An 18,346-nucleotide genomic window follows, 5' to 3' on the forward strand; every position below is an offset into this window, starting at 1 on the left:
AATAGCTGGATAAAGGAATCGGAAATATATCCACTCTTAGTTAAGGGTTTTTTTTTTTTTTTTTTTTTTTTGGTCCATTGGCCTGGCATCATATTTCTGTTGAATTGTGTTTTACCACTCAGAAACTTACTACCAGATGCTCAGGTCTGGGAGATCCAATTGTTAACATGATTGCATAAAATTAAATTAAATTTTTACAAAACCTCACAAATATTAAGACAAAGCTATGGATTTGTCTGAACATAAATTAGACTGCAACTTAGTCTGAAAACGCCGAGAATGCTGAGCCCTTAAATTTCGTTACATAATTCCTCAATCATCTAAGGTGGGAAGTGGCGTCTGTTCAGCACCACCATCTGATTTCAGCATTGTTGTTAAAACCCAGACCAGAAATGGAATCCTGCAACCAACAATGAATTAGGGCTGTGTTTTAGAGTCTTATCTGAAGCTGCAGGCAAAATCTTGGAATCACAGTTAAAGGTCTTACTGCAACAGGGGGCTACACACAACTCATCTGCACAAGAGAATCAGGAGCTTCCAAGTCAGGCTGGAGAAATTCGGGACTCGCTTAATTACATGGCCTGTTCAAAAGAGGAGATTGCCAATAGAGCAAAGTTCTGTTGCATTTTCCTGACCCTTTGAGGTTTAAATTTGCAACCTGCATCAGCAAAATTTTGGCATTTGATTCTGCTAAAATCAAAGAGCCAAATTTCTGCCTCCTGTTACGTGAACACCGTTCTTGCTGACGTCAATGAAAGCTGTGCATGCATAACTGAGGGCAGATTTTGGCCTGGGTTGTAGACATATGAGAACTGGCACAACATGCTCACATCCAAACTCTGTCCCACCCGGCCTTCTGATAACGAGAACTTCTCCTTTGTAACTCTCTCTCCACACGCTGGGAGCTGGGCCTTAACCCAAAACACAAATTAGAAGCATCATCTCATACAGAAATCTAAGCCAGTTGCAAATTTAATGTAGATGTGGCAAAAGTCACCTGAGTGGGTAACTGTCGAACTGCAAATTTCACAAACAGATTATGGGTGACCTCCCCTTGAAGCATACTCAGTGTAGTTTCTAAAGTATGCATTTAATTAGTTAGGAGAAGGAGGCTTGCACCTACTTCCACCTTACTGTTTAATTTTTGTACTTGAGAATGCACTGCCTACACCACTCAGACTCCTGCTGCTGGTTTAGGAAATGCTACAAACATTCCTGGGCCTGGTCCGGTGCCTGGAATAGAGGACACAGCCTAGTGAATAACTATGGGACATATGGATTCTATAAAGCAAGAGATAGTAATAATAGCTTACAGTCATACAGTGCTTTGTGTCAGGCACTGTCTTGCATATATTAACTTATTTAATCCTCACCACACCCTATCATGTAAGTTTAGTATTTTATAAATGAGCAAACTACAGAAGTTAAGAAACTTAATGGCTAGTGAGTGGTGGACCTGGGATTTCAATCCAGGCAGTCTGGCTTCAGAGGTCAGGTTATTATTCATTGTGCTAAAGTGCCTCTCAGTTAAAATGCAGGAATTGTTTATTGTTAATTAGCTGTCAGTCAAATAATATTTATTGATATCTGGGTAATTCTACTGAGAAAGACAGAAACATATTACTAGCAAGAGTTTGTTAAGAACTATTTGTGTGATCTTAATTGTCTGAGTTTCTTTTTTTTTTTTCAACCAGACAGTTTTTCTAAATCCTAGGAGCAATAGCATAACTTCCCAGACTAACTAAACATTGTAGTCTCATGGCATCTTTGACATTTTTCAGCAGAAAGGGAAATGAATTTTGCAGTGAATTTTGAAGACAAATTTTGTGTGTATCATATTTAAACAAATTTTAAGTTTACATTGGCTATTAGCTCCTTCAACTAATTTTTCTGCAGTCACTTAAAAAAAATTAAATATATCCAGGCTATGCATTGGCAATGTTAGGATTCTCATAACTGCTTCTTAGTATGGGTCATCTTTTTCCTTATGAGAGCATATCTGAAGTTATAGTTGAGTTTGATATGTATGATTTGACATATACATATTTACTTTACATGGAGGTTTGAGGGACACAGTTGCAACCAGAAGGTGGAAAATTCTCCCTTGCCCCAAATTCTACTGGCAAAAATGGGAAGAGAATGGCCTTGTCTAAGAACTTATCAGGCCCCTGTAGAGGTAATTTTTGAGCTTTGGTTTGGTTTTTGTATTGCCCAGGATATATTTTCACAAAGCCTGTGGCTCAGCAATAGACCTACTCTCTTATTCTGAGCACCTCATCGTCTTTGGTTTCAAGTGGAAATTCCTTACGTTGTCCTCCTACACCAGGAACCCTAATTTCCTTCCATGAGCTTATTGCTCATGATGTCATCTTAGAGACCTTCTTTCACGACAGTGGGCAAAATATATGCCACTGGAGACTAGAAAAAGTCAAATTTTGCTGCTTTCCTTGACATGAGGAAGTCAAGAAAGGGACATGTTCTTCTCATGAGAAGAAAGGACAGTGGGGGGGGGGGTGCTGTTTTGACAATCTTGAATTTGAAACGATGCTATATCGTTAAGTTGTTTGGAAAGTGAGGAATGTGACTTGTCCATGGTCACATCACTCATGAATAACAGACCAAGGAAAAGAATCCAGAACACTTAACCCCCAAAACCACACTCCCCTCATTCCAAACATGCTAAATCATAGGGCAAGGAAGCCTTTTTTTGGTAACTATACAGAAAAAGATTTGGATTTATGTCCATTAAAATCATATCCCGTTGCCAGGACATATGAGATATATATCTTCATTGTGGTCTTGCCTGCACTTAGAAACATTGTGCCATGTTGGCTTTCTCCATTGTCTCTTTCAGTAATGTGTTTAACTTCAAGTGGATTATAGAGTTCTCAAATATTGCTTTCTACTTCTTCTGAATCTCTCTCGGAGAACATTTTCTGATATCATTTCCAAAATTTCAAAATCAATCTGTAGACCTTTATTAGGGCCAGTTAGACCACCTAATGCAAGATTCATTTCCATAATATTCCGTAATAAATATCATCAGCTTCTACTTACCTACATCTGGGGACAGTGCACTTACTAATTCACAGAACATCTACCATATTATGATTGAAGAGCTCTAGTTATTAAACTATATATAAATTGTAAAGACTAAAACCCTGACTCTTAATAACTTCAAATGACAAGTTCTAGTTTTACTTTTTCAAGTAGATATTTCAAACTGGGACCCCATGGGGGACCCCTTTCAAATAGCATTTTGTTTGGCCTGCTTGGTGTTTTTTAAAAATAATAAGCCAACATTGAAGAAATTGAGAGATTTTACATAAAAATAAGGTTTTCTGGCTTTTCTTAAAAAAAGAAAGATCTTGTAATATTGCAGCCACTTTCTTACAGGGCAACAGTTATCTGGACCTGAGTGGGAACTGCCTCTTTTAGATGGGGCATAAGTTCTCCAGGTCTCCAGAGACCTCCACTTCCTGTAGATTTCTACATCCTGTGGCTGAGTGTCACTTGCCATTAATTATCATGCATGTACTATTGTTTTTCTAACATCTGGCTAGCTCTATTCCCTTATATTACCTTTCTGAGTCCTGTAGGCACATTTGTGACCCCTTGAATTAGGCAGTACAGAGCAAATATGCTCCTTCATGTACATGAAAGAGTTGTGGTTTTTTGCTCTACATGTCTTTAGTCCTCCTTAGGTTTCAGTTCTTTTAACCATACCTTGTATAGTATAGCTTCTAATGCCATCCCTCCTCTGGATATTTCGGTGGAAACCTGGAACCATGGACTCTTATTATCCTTTCCATTTCTTAAGTTATAGGCGTCATGAGAATCTGGTAAGTGTTACAGGTTGAGTGGGTCCTGTTCTGTTTGCACAGCACCTTCATTCTTTCTGGACACAACCCTCTCTTCTTCTTTGGGACCTCTTCCTCCTTGCCATGCTCTACTCTGTGAGTTGCTAACTACTGATGAGACCTCTGCCACAGAGATTCATCCCAGGGTGGGCACCTGTCACAAACCAAGACAATGAGGAAATTTTCCTGAATTTTTTTCTAACCAGAGCTTGAAATTTTGGTTTCTGAGATTATAAAGATAAAAATCTGAAGCTACAGGTTACCAGCCTCCATGCCTGTTGGAAACACTGGTCAGAAAGAAATCACCACACAGAATCACAAGAAAAAAATACCAGGTATCATCACTGAAGTCCCTGGTACCAGTCATCCCTAAGGCTGTCCTTTGCAAATTTTGTTTTTGTAAGCCAGTGTATTCTTTTGCCTTCTTACTGTCCTCCCCTTCTGCCTCTCTTCCCTGCCTTCCATCTTTCCTTCATTCCTTCTTTAGAAAAATTATTTATTTATTAAAACAAAACCAAAAAAATAACCACAAGACATTATTCCCGTCACAAAGGGCAGGTTTTTGCAGGACTGGGGAGTGATTTCTGAGGGAGCAGAGGAGGCCCCTCCTTGACAGAGATGAGTGGGTTCCACCGGACCATGATGACTGAGCCCCCCCACAGGAACACCTTGGAGATGTAGCAGTGCTTGGACTGCTTACCTTGCCACTCTTGAGGACATCGGCCCACATCTCCTTCCCATTCTCCAGCACCACATTTTAGTGCCTGTCAAAGGCCTTTGCACGGCCCAGAAATTTCTTGTTGCGACAGTCAGTGAGCACTTGGGTGGTGTGGTTGACTGACTCTGCGAGCAGGAAGAGTGGACCCCTGTTGAACTCCTCTGCTTCTGCAGCTCCTCCGGCCTGGGGCCGTCTCAGGAGGGGGCTTGCCGAGGGGGCTTATGGTGGTAGTGGCTGCGCTCTCAGGTCTTGCCTCTGCCCATCTCTTGTGTTGCTTCTGCCTCTGTAAAGAGTCTTATGTTAACTTGAATTGTCTCTGTCTAGCTGACAACCAAGTAAGAAAATCTTCCCTAAGAAAATGGGTAACTCACAGGTGATGTGACTGTGTGAAAGAACAAATGACTCCCTGGCCAGGTGAGAAACTGCTTCGCACTAGGATGGACTATAAATTGCCTATGATTTCTAGTCCACAGCCATCATTTCGGGACCACATATTTGGGGGGAATAATTATTTACTAAATTGACTTCAGTGATGTCTTATTAATCCTTGTATCTAAGGAATAGTAAATTAATAATAAATAATGATTCGATTTAATTGATTAGAATTTCAGAATATGTGGCTAGTCCTGCCATGGTCCCAGAATAGATAATAGCTTAATCTTTACGTATTTAGGATTCTGCCTCATGCTCATCCTAAAGACTACTAAACTCTGCAGGGCAGTTGATCATACCCATTTTGAGCTAGTGGTTTTGAATTTGTCCATGGGCAGGAAATGTGCAAATTAGATCTTACTGTAGAAAAGGACAGGGTTGTTTCAGTTGCTCTGATTTCTGCTTCTGTGGAGCATTTGTGATCCCCCAAATCTGACTTCTAACACAGATCTGGCTTCCAGCTGGGGAGGGGAGACAACGGTGGACAGCTCCCTCCATCAGCTCTCTTCCACACTGCTCCCCTGTCCAGTTCACAGAAAGGGGTTCTGAGGCTGAAAAGACCCACTGCGTAAAGGAGAACTTGCCTAACATTGGCCTTATCACAATCCATCCTTTATGGACCAACTCATGCTTTAATTTATTTTGTTGATAATAGCCTTCTGAGTCAGTGAATAGGTTACTGTCTCTCTCCTAGCTCATGGTAACTGAACAAATACTTGTAACAACTCCCTGGGTCTCTCTGTGTGTATGTATGGATGAATTTGGAGATCACCATGTTCTTTCAATAATAAATGAGAACACCCTGCTCTAAGCTTGAAATGTTTATACCCCTTTGCAATATAATTAGAAACAGGAATCCTACGATAAATAAGTGTGCTTAGATGCACATGGATAAATGCACTCAAGTCAAAAGAAGGGTGACACTTTTGAAAATTTTCATTTAGAAATATGTATATGTGTAGAGAAAGTTGTGAGATTTTGTTAACTTAGTAAAAATAAAATAATTTCCCAGTTATTTTGTTCTTCCTCCACTGCTCCTCCCCACCTCCCAAATTGGAAAAATTTCCTATGTGTTTTTTTTTTTCTTTTCCAGGTATTTACATTTCAAAGATAAGAAAAACAGTGATTTTAAAGACAAACCAAATTAAACATAGTGTATTTATATATTCCTAAACATAAGAAAAAAGCAACCTTAGATCTGAAAGGACATTAAAAGAAAAAAAATTCAATTTTGTGATATATTTTATTTCCAAAAATTTTTTGTCCTAAGTTAATTTTTAAAGAAAATTTACTTCTAAATATGTGTCCATATATGCATAACCAATTGACTTACTTCACAGCTGATTTATGAGTTTTATACGGTCTTAGGATAATAATTACAATTTATGCATATTTATTTCAAATCTCTTTGACCAGCAACATGAATTTGGAAATGTACCTCATGTAGAGGTACCTTCTGTAGTCATTCAATAAATCAAATATAACCAGTTCTTACTGGAATTAACCTTTGATAATGACTCAATACCAATTTCCCCTAACCTGTGTATGCAATAGCATGAATCTAAACCATGGTTATTGTTAATGTCAGCAATTTTAATTGGATAATACCTAACATATCCTTGAAAAATCATCCTGGGGAAGCTCATTTTAAATATTGACTAATATGTGCTTTACTTTGCTAACAGTCTAAAGAAATTGGTTTTCGTTTATAGTATAATAGTACTTGGAAGGCTAGGTTAGCATTAGCCGGCTATCGTCAGCCTTACTCATTTCCAAATGTTAACCATAAAATGTTATATTTTATAACATATATATGTAGCCACATATATGTTATAAAAAATATGAGAAAGAAACAGACACCCACTTATAAGACTGAATCCAAAAGTTAAAAGCATAGAAATTGTAGCAGCAAAGCAGATTCCCACAGTTGATGGAAAAGTCTTTTCTTACAGTTTTATTATCCCTTAAAAGTTAGTTTTCATGTGGCTTCTAATAAATACCTTTCTATTTTTTTAGTTATCCTCCTTAACAATCTGTTTCTATTATTTTGAGTTGTAATTACAAACAAACAAGGAATGACAGGTTTTTGTAAGAGAACCTAATATTAATGCAAAATTCTTCTATGTGAAGCTACCCGGTCTCCCTTTATCCACATCTTATCCCTCGGGCCACTCTTCTCCAAACCCCCAAACAACATCCCAATCTCTGTTCAAACAGATGAAACACAAAACTACAGAAACTTAAAATGGTACAAATGGGACAAATGAGCTAATAATGAACTACTATACCCCCTGGCATTTGTAAAACCTTTTCTCTCTTGCTAATGTAATTTTCCAGTCAGAGATGGGGAAGGCTTTCTCAAGGTTATGTCTGTACAAATGGCTGAGGAAGAGCCCAGGGACTCTGTTTCATTCTTTGTAATAGTCACAGAAGAGTGATTGCTTCCTTGACTTTGTGGCCCTGATCATTCCTTAAGTGGTTGAGTAAAAGACAACATGTCCCTGGAGGAGAGCTTTCTGATGGTTTTTCTGTGGTCGATTACTCCTGGGATGCTCACCATCACAGTAGGTCACCATGGTGATGCCACATTCTCTAGCCTCCCTCTGATCCTTTTGTGATAGTGATGCCAACATCTCATTTATAAAATTAATGCACTGTGGCCCAGCTTCACAGTCGCTAATAACAATCTTTTGTGGAATAAATGAGTGAAAAAGTGATGAACATAGACTGGCATAAAGAATAACTTCTGCTGTAAATACTCTGTTATGTCTGGACGTAGCTGTTTTAAAAAGTAAGCAGGACTAACACTTATTGTTGAATATATTGTTGACCTATTAAGCAATAAAAAAAAAACTGTGTACGTTTTATTACACATTTTTCTCCAAACATCTGATTTAAGACATGCTAGCTGTCTGCACTATCCTTTCAGAATTCTAACCATTTGTTTGAGAACACTAGAACAAAGTGGTGATGTCCAGACAAAGTTCTGACCCATTTTTCTTTCAATTTAAATAATACTAGTGAAAATCCATGTCTGACACATGATGTTGTACAAGCAACTATCCCATAGCTATGAGGTTAGAGATGGATTTCGTTGTATTGTCAGCCATTCTTATGTACTTATTATTTCTCTGAAATGGTTAACACAATCTATATGATAAAATGTTGATCAGTTTTTTTTTTTTTTTTTTTTTGCGGTACGCAGGCCTCTCACTGTTGTGGCCTCTCCCGTTGCGGAGCACAGGCTCCGGACGCGCAGGCTCAGCGGCCATGGCTCACGGGCCCAGCCGCTCTGCAGCATGTGGGATCTTCCTGGACCGGGGCACGAACCCGTGTCCCCTGCATCGGCAGGCGGACTCTCAACCACTGTGCCACCAGGGAAACCCTGATCAGTTTTTTTCTTGGAAAAAATTTTGTTGTTGAGTTACGCTAAGTAAGCTTGTATATATTATTCTTTTTAAAATTTTTTAATATTATTCTTAATAGGCTTCTATTAAGGAGGTTAGGTTTTTCTCACATCACATCACTCCAACACTGACACTTCCTTTGCTTCCCACTTCCACTTTTGAGAACTCTTTTTTGATTACATTGGGACATTGGGCTTTCCTGGATAATCCAAAATAATCTGCCTATTTTAAGGTCAGCTGATCAGCAACCTTAATTCCACTTGCAGCCTTAGTATAATTTAACATAATTTGTTTCCAGTTTGTAATGCAGCATACTTATACATCCAAGGACTAGGACATAGGCATCTTTGCATGGCCATTCTTCTGTCTTCCACATGAATATAGAAAGAAGAATTTCAAGAGAGGCTTAGTATCTAAACTACTTAGTATCTAAACATTAAAATTTTCAAAACACGGCCACAGAGATAACTGTGAAATTTACACTCACAATAAGAACAAGAGTTTCTTAGTCAATACGTTCATTATTCCAGCGTGAAGTTGACTTTGTTCTTGAGTAAAGGGGCCACTACCCCAATATTGTGAAGTAAGGGGTTTTGGGCAAAGTGGTGTCTGTTCATTGTAAGGTTTAGGCACAAGCATTCTAGAAAGCTATCTCCATGTTCCCATGCTCAGGAGGCAGATGCTGTAGAATACCTCTTCAGATTAGGAGCTGGAGTGGCTCATCAATGGCAGATCTGAGGGAGGAAAATATGGCGGGAAAGCATTGAAGTCTGTTTGATCTCAACGATCAGCGTATCATGAACTAAATATTTCATCAGTATGAGAGGAAACCCACAGGATCCTCTGACATTTTTTCATAGTTTTATTTTTTCGTTAAGTTGATCTCCAGGATTCGTGAAGGGCTTTCTGAAGTGGGTCTGAGAGTGCCTTGTCAATTGATTCTATGATTTCTGTTATGATCATTCAGTGTGCTATAATAACTTTACTTTTTATGATACTCTGGAACATTGTTAGGGAAATTGGTTGACTGATATCAAACTCTTCAGAGTATACTAAAAAGGAAATTTTAAGTCATTAAGAAAATGATAAATACCCTTAACTATACTCAATATCCTGTGGTAAACCATAAAGGAAAATAATGTTAAAAAAGAATATATATATATATATTATTGAATCACTTTGCTGTACAGCAGAAATTACACAACCTTGTAAATCAACTACACTTCAAGAAAAAAAGAAAATAATAAAAAATACCCTTGAAAAAATTTAAATAATACAAAAGGGCATACAATAAGAACATCTCTCTCAGTCTAGACCCTTACGTTCTGCTCCAAGGAAATGTTTCCTGGATACTACTTTAGAAGCATCTATTTCTTGTGCATCCTTTTAGAATATTTCTATGCATACACATGCAGGTGTATAAATACATTCTTCTCTTTACACAAATTAAAGTGTATTATAAACACTAGTCTGTATCTTACTTTTGTTCACTTAACAATATATTTTGGTAGTCTCCACATATCAGCAGATGTAGAATCCCTTTTTCATTTTGATGGCTTATAGTAATCATTTAAGCACAGACTATGTGCAGTTTCAGGATGGAAGCCACGTTCAGGTACCTAGCTACGTTTCTTGATACTGTTTAGCTTTATGTTAGGAACTAATCCAAGACAGAAGAGCTGACAGGTATAGAAGTACAGTAGGTTGTATTAGTGTTTACAAAGTAATTATTTTTCCCTGTGGAAGGATTTTATATCCTTGGCTTGTTGGAGTAATGCATAGCCATGTGACTTCCTTTGGCCAATGCAATGTTGAAAATGTGTCATCCTCAAGGCAGAAGTTATAAGAGCCATATATCTTTTCCCTCTGCCATAAAAACCGTTTAAGTCCCAGACAGATACCACTCCTTCTGCTGGGTTACGGAATGAAGTTGACATGGAACATAGCTGTAACCTGTAACCCACCCATGATGGATGGGTAGCATGAGAGAGAAATAAAACTTCATTATCTCAAGTAACTGCTTTCAGGAAATTATTTGGAATCACAGAATGATCTAGCTTATCCTGCTGATACAGGGAGCAACCTAAGGAACTATCAGAGTGTGAAAAATTTTAATAAAATAGTTCTTCCTATTGTGAAATGGTTTCTCCTGATTCCTTCCTCCTCAATTAAATCAAGTGACAAAAACCCCATTAATAAATAATACAACACAATATTTATTGACACATGTAACATTTTCATTCATTTAGGCATTTTATTCTATTTTAATTCTATTTCAACACTTCCCAGGCTATTTTGTCCACAGGTCAAAGTAAGCGATATTTTTGTGTTTTAAAACAAACAATTTTGGGGACAAATGTCTGCTTCTGGCCATGATGGAGTAACTGGGTCCAGAACGTCCCTTCCCACCATAAACAAGTAGAAAACTGGACAAACTACATGAGGCAACCGTTTTGGATGTTGGAAAACAGGCAGCAAAGGACTGTGTTTCCTGAAAGCAGAGGAACAAGTTAGGGAAGCCTAAGATTGCCCAACTTTATGCCTGGAGGCACTTGCCTCGCCCTGGTTCAAAGAGGGGGATCCCAAGCAGAGCACTGCAGAATTTCTGAGTTGCTGAATCAATACTGGAGGTCGGGATGGCTGAGGTGATTGGAATTATCAGGACAGAGTATTGGGGAGAAGGGAATTGGGCAGGAAAAAAGGTTCAAAAATTTCATAGGGATTCCCTTGAGTCTGTTGTTGAATACTTAACCGTGCATATATAGGGAGAAACACCCCAAGCCTGGGCAAATAATGATGAAGAAGCTGTATTTCACACAGGGCTAGAAGATATTCAAGTTCTGAACAGCCAGGGTCCTTGCTGAAAACTTGGGGCATTTGGTAGAGACCTCAGGGTGGTTGTGCTTTAATAGTGAGGCTAAACTAGCCATAGAGTAAAGGCCACTCAAGATCCACTTTCTAAAGCTTAAAAACAATCTTGAAAATGATCAAGCGAATCTTTAAGTAATGTAACTCTCTGTCAAAACAAAGTGCAACACTCTTTAAAGGAAGACCACAAAATCCAGCATTCAACAATATAAAATTAGCCAGGTTTAGCATTAAATAAAAAGGTACTAATCTTGTGAAAATAGGAAAACATGATCCATATTCAATAGAAAAATAAGTCAAAAGAAACCTGTAAGAAGTGACAGATGATGGAATTAACAAGAGTTTTTAAAGAGCTAATATAAATATGCATAAGTATTTAAAGAAAAATGTGAACCTAAAGAGGAGAAAAATGAAATAATATAGAGAGCAAAACAGAAACTCTAGTTTTGAAAAGTAGAATATCCAAAATGGAAAAGCACTGGGTAGAATTCGTAGCAGATTAGACATTGCAGAAGAAAAAACAAATCAGTGAACTTGACAGCATAACAATGAAAAACCATCCAAAATAAAGCATATAGAGAAAAATACTGAAACAAATAAATGAACAGAGCCTCAGGAACTTTGGGAAAAATTTCCAACAGTCTAACGTATACGTTGTTCCAGAAGGATGGGGGAGGACAGAAAAATATTTGAAGAAATAATGGCTGAAATGTTCTAAATTTGATGAAAACTGTAAGCCCACAGATCTGAAAATTTCAAGGAATTTCAAGCATGATAAACACAAAGAAAACCACATTAAGACACATCATAAACAAATTGGTAAAAACCAGTGATAAAGAGAAAATCTTAAAAAGCAGCCAGAGGGGAAAAACAATCACATGTTATGGATGGAAGAATGAAGATAATTACCATAGTCTTCTCATTTGAAGCAACGCAAACCAGAAGACAATGGAACAGCATCTTTAAAGTGCTGAAACTAAAAACAAAAACAAACCCAAAAACAGAACAAGAAAAGCAAACAAACAACAGTACCCTATCAAACTAGAATTCTATATTAAGTGAATATTTCTTTCAAAAAAATTGAGGTGAAATAATGACTTTTCAGACAAACCAAAGCTGAAAGAAGTTGTATCCAAAAGCTCTAAACTATAAGGAATGCTAAAAGACATTCTTGAAGCAGAAATTTAGAGCTAGATAAAGAAATAAAAAGCTCTACAAATGGCAAATATATGGGTAAGTTTAAAAGAATTTTTTTTCATTTTAAAATTTCTTCAAAAGATAGTCAACTGTTTGAAGCAAAATTAAGAATACATTTTGAGGTTTCTAATATTTGAAGAAATAAAATATATAACTACACAAAAGTTGGGAAGGAGGAAATGGAAGCACACTAATGTAAGTGGTATAATGACATTTTAAGGTAGATTTTGATAAGTTAAAAATGTGTATTTTAAACCCTAGAGCAAACACACACACATGCACAAACCAAAAACTGAAAATATAGAGACAGAGGTAATAAGCCAATAGTAGAGATAAAATGCAATCATAGGGCTTCCCTGGTGGCGCAGTGGTTGAGAGTCCGCCTGCTGATGCAGGGGACACGGGTTCGTGCCCCGGTCTGGGAAGATCCCACATGCCGTGGAGCGGCTGGGCCCATGAGCCATGGCCGCTGAGCCTGCGTGTCCAGAGCCTGTGCTCCGCAATGGGAGAGGCCACAACAGTGAGAGGCCCGCGTACCACACACACACACACACACACACACACACACACAAATGCAATCATAAAAGATTTTTAATTTAATCCAAAAGAAGACAGAACAAGACAGGAGAAAAGAAAGAATCTATGGGACAAATAGAAAAGACTATCAAGATAGTCAGTTCAAGCCTAACCATATCAATAATATTAAATATAAACTCTAAACAATTCAACTAAAGGACTGACATTGTCAGAATAGATAAAAAAGTAAGAACCAATTGTTCTTGTCATTATTGCATGTTGTCTAAAATCAGTTTACATTAAATACAAAGTCACAAATGGTGTAAACGTAAAAGAATGCAAAAAGATATACTATACAAATACTAATCAAATGAAAGCTGGAATTGTTATATTAGTATCAGAAAAAGTGGATTCTAGAACAAGGTATGTTACAGTACAGAAAAAGCAATTGAAAAAATGCAACCCCCATTCATAATCAAAACTAGGAATAGAAGTAAATTAAGAATAGAAGTAAACTAGGAATAGAAGTATATTTTCTTAACCTGACTTACAGGGCATCTATTAAAAACTACACTGAACGTCATATTTAATGGGGAACAATTGAATACTTTTCCACCTAAGATTGTGAATACGTCAAGGATGTTTGTTCTCATCACTTCTGTTCAACAGTTGACTGGTGGTTCTAGCTGGTACAATAGGGCAGGAAAACTAAATAAAAGGCATATAGTTAGAGAAGAAGAAGAAATTGTTTTTATTTGCGGACAACCTGATGATGGTTATGGGCTGAATTGTGTTCCTCCAAATTCATATGATCAAGCTCTCAACCCCACTACCTCAGAATGTGACTATACTTGGAGATAGACCTTTAAGGGGTAATTAAGTTAAAATTCGGCCATTAAGATAGCCCCTAATCCAATCTGAATGGTGTAGTTATAAGAAAAGGAAATTTGGACACACAGACACCAGGAACATGCACAGGGGAAAGACCATGTGAAGACAGAGCAAAAAGGTGCCATCTGCAAGCCAATGAAAGAGTCCTCAGAAGAAACCAAGTCTGCTGACACCTTGATCTTGGACTTCCAGGCCCCAGAACTGTGAGAAATAAATGTCTGTTAAGTCACCCATTCTTTGGTATTTTGTTATGACAGCCCTAGCAAATTAATATGATGGTATAATAGAAAGCCCTAAGTAATCTTAAAAAAAAAAGGGTATTAGAACTAACAAGTAAATTTAGCAAGATCACAGGATACAAGATCAATATACAAAAATCCACTGTGTTTCTACATACAGTTACAAACAATTGGAAAAGTGAAATTAAAATGCACTACCACTAGCACAGCAACAAAAAACTATAAAGAAGTTATATAATTTTGTGTGTCTTGAAATTGGATTATTGAGTCCTATGACAAGTATACGTTAAACTTTATAACAAACTTCCAAACTGTTTTCAAAGTTGGTTGTATGATTTTCACATTCCCACCAACAGTGTATGAAATCTCCAGTTGCTCCACATTCTCACCAATGTTTAATGTGGTCATTTTTTAGAAATGTTATCCTAGAAGAGATGTAGTGGTAAATCACTGTGGTCTTAATTACTTTTCTTGATGAGTAATAATACTGAACATATTTTAAGTGTGTGTTGGCTACTTAATATTTTCTTTTGTGCAGTGATAAAATATTTTGACACTTTTTATTATCAAGTTGTAATTTTTCTTTATATATACTTGATACCTGTCCTTTGTTTGACATAGATATTGTAGGTATTGTCTCCCAATCTGTGGCTTGAATTTTAATTTTCTTAACCTTTTAAAGAAAAATTTGAATTTTGATAATGTGTAATTCATAATTTCTTTTTTATGCCTTATATGTCAAAAAAATCTTTATCTTAAGGTTGCAAAGATCTTTCTCCCATATTTTTCTCTAGAAGTTATATAGTTTTAGTCTTTATGTTAAGTTCTATGACCCATTTCAAGTAAATTAATGTTTATGAAATAAAGTAACGGTGAATGCTGATTTATTTCCCATATGAATATTCATTAGTTCCAGCACCATTTGTTTAAAAGACTATACTTTCCCATTGGATTTCCTTGTTTCCTTTGTCCAAATCAATTGGCCATGTATGTAGGGGTCTACATGTAGACTCTATTTTGTTTCATAAACTGTCCTTACATGAATACCACATTGTCTTGAATACTGTAGCTCGGTGGAAATGCTTGAAATCACATATTATAAATCTTCATATTTTGTTTTACTTTATCAAAATTGTTTTGGCTATTCTAGGCCTTTTACATTTCCATATAAATCTTAGAATAAGTATATCAATTTATATAGAAGAGCCTCTGGAATTATGACTGGTATTGCATTGAATCTGTAGATGAACTTAAGGAACACTTGACTTACAATACTGAGTCTTTTGATTCGCATGAGCATGATATACTTCTCCATTTATTTAATTTCTCCACTTAATGCTTTGTAGTTTATATTGTACAAGTATTGCTAAATGACCCCTCAGTATTTTATACTCTCATGGCCACAACAGTGAGAGGCCTGTGTACCGCAAAAAAAAAAGAAAAAAAAATGCTTCTGGGTATCAGTTTGAGCACCAATCTCACCAGACGTTTTGCAGGATGCTGATGAATTGTGACAATTTCAAAATTTAGGGATGAACTTGTTTTTCTAAAAACTGTGAGTGATTATGGCCTATTCATTTTTCTCACCTATATTCTATAGCTTGTTGGATAAACTCTTGTAATTTGCTTATATTTAAAAAATTTTTCATATGAAAAATTTCATTTCTTTTTCATTTACTTTCTTCCTTCCTTTCTCTCTTTCTTTGTCTCCCCACCTTCTCTCTCTCTCTTTTTTTTTTTTTTTTTTTTTTTTTTTGCGGTACACGGGCCTCTCACTGCTGTGGCCTCTCCCGTTGCGGAGCACAGGCTCCGGACGCGCAGGCTCAGCGGCCATGGCTCGCGGGCCTAGCCGCTCCGCGGCATGTGAGATCCTCCCGGACCAGGGCACGAACCCGTGTCCCCTGCATCAGCAGGCGGACTCTCAACCACTGTGCCACCAGGGAAGCCCCTCTCTCTCTCTTTTTAACTACCAGCGACAATATACTTTCTTTGTTGTTCAGCTGTTTTAAAGGGAAAATCTAACTCTTCTCTCTTGCCTTCACTGGTTCTCCCTCTCCACTTCTCACTTAACAAAACAGTTACCAGAAATCGGAAATACAACTTTAAGTTCTGAGAAGAGAAATCACAGCGTGATATCAATAGAAGTTGGAAGATCTGGGTTCCCATCTCAGCTCCCTGTGAACCAGTCATGTTATCTTGGTCCAGTTGGCCATTCCCTCATTCCACAATCTCTCTGGCTTTGGCCTCAACTTCCTCATCTGTAAAATGAGAGAGCTAAATTCTATGATCTCTTCTGCCTCTCACAGTTCTTCCCTGAAAGAATTATAGAAGCCTCACAATTACTCCCTGCTCATTTGGAAACTGCGTCCTCTGTTATATAGCAGTTCCCAATGTCTTGCTGGCAGCTGAGGAGGAGGAAGAGAATGCATTTCAAGCATCTTCCTAGAGCTTGGTTTAAAGATAACTCACCATGGCGAAAGCATGACCACGCAACTTTTTCCAAAGATCACCACACCCTCACACTAAGGGCTCTCATACTTGTGCTCTCAACATGAGTGGGTGGGCAATGCTTATCACCACAATTTTATGGATGACTGTGTTAGGGAGACTGCAGGATATGCCTCAATTGCCCAGAGCTTAACCCAGGTCAGCCTCTGGAGTCTTTCCCTTTACCATATGGGTTTGGCGTAACAAATCAAAACCCCATAGAGAAATCCCTTCAGCTTCCAATCATTTGGACTCAACCCCTGCTTCACTGCAACCTATGCTCATCACCAACAATAACATTTTGATGAAACATAAAACTTAAAAAAAGGGGTGTAAATTTGTTTCTCCACAGCCTTCTTCATGGGTTGAATCTGTTTCAAGGAAATTTGGGGCTTTGTATACAATCTTGGGTATGACTGGGACCAAAAAGAAGGCTCAGTGGGAATATGGTGACAAGGACGATGGGCTGTGGAGAGCCTCTCCCTCCGATGCATATCTGCAGTTGGGTTTGCCTGTTGCAGAGGTCAGGTCTATGCCTCCAACCATCCAATGGTCCTTATTCAGTGTACAAATCATTCTTGAGCTCTCAGTGTGTACGAAGCCTTGTTGAAGAGACAATATTGAATCAGAATGGGGGGGCACTCTGGAGTTCAACTGCCTTTGTCCTAATCTTGTTTTACCAGCCGTGTGACAAGCAAGATACTCATGACATTCACTAAACTTTAGTTTCATCATCAACAAAATGGGGAGAATAAAAATATATACCTCCTAGGAGTAACTGAGCTAGTGTCCATAAAACATTGAGCACAGTACTTGGTACTTAGAAAGACTTCAATAACTGTTAACAAATATCACCATCATTATCACTGAGGGAGAGAGACTTATAAGTGTTAATAGAGCAGAAGTATTCTTTGGGGATCCAAAGTAAGGAATGATTAGCTCTGGCCAGGTTAATGGGAATGACTTCCCAGAGGAAGGGACACGTCTGCTGCCCTGAAGTGAGAGTGGGAGTTTAATAGCTGGAAACTGTAAAAGGGCATTCCAGTTGGATGGATCAGCAATACATCCCTACATGATCTCATCCAGGAGGATGTGACTGCTCATACTTTGAAGAAATAAAGAGCCCCAAGCTCACAATGGGAGCAGACACGGTGGAAGGACAATTAAGCTGCAGCCTGTTCGTGGACTTCCTGCTGAACCTAAACAGATTTCTCAGACCAGTGACTCATCAACAGGACAGACTACATGTACCTGTTGTGTAACCCCAGTGCTTCTGGTTTATTTTTATCTTGTTTCTGTAACCCCTCTTTGTTCCATTATTAATACCCAGTGCACTGGGCGAGACAGGCTTAAAGATGTGATCAACTCCTTTTTGGCTTTTTTGTACTTGTTATGTATTTCGTGGCCAAGACCTCTCCACCCTTTCTTTCTTCTTTCTGGGAAAATGTTCTTCTCTGTGACATGGAGTAGCTATTACTTCTCCACTTTGTTCCATAGTCTGCTTGCTGTGGCTATTCAACTGGAATTAGTATTCACTGTCCATTGTGCTAGGCACTTTGAAGGCTTTTTCTCATTTAGTTCTCACAATTGTCTGGTGGAGGTATTTCCCATTTTGTGGATGGGACTCAAAGTGGTGAAGTAACCTGGCCATTGTCAGCTAACCTGAATGTGAGGTGCGCTTCTTGTCAACTCTCTTTTATGGCTTTTGCCCTCATCACTGGACAACATGTT

Source organism: Phocoena phocoena, chromosome 1 (assembly GCF_963924675.1).
Source record: "Phocoena phocoena chromosome 1, mPhoPho1.1, whole genome shotgun sequence".
Classification (NCBI taxonomy): domain Eukaryota; kingdom Metazoa; phylum Chordata; class Mammalia; order Artiodactyla; family Phocoenidae; genus Phocoena; species Phocoena phocoena.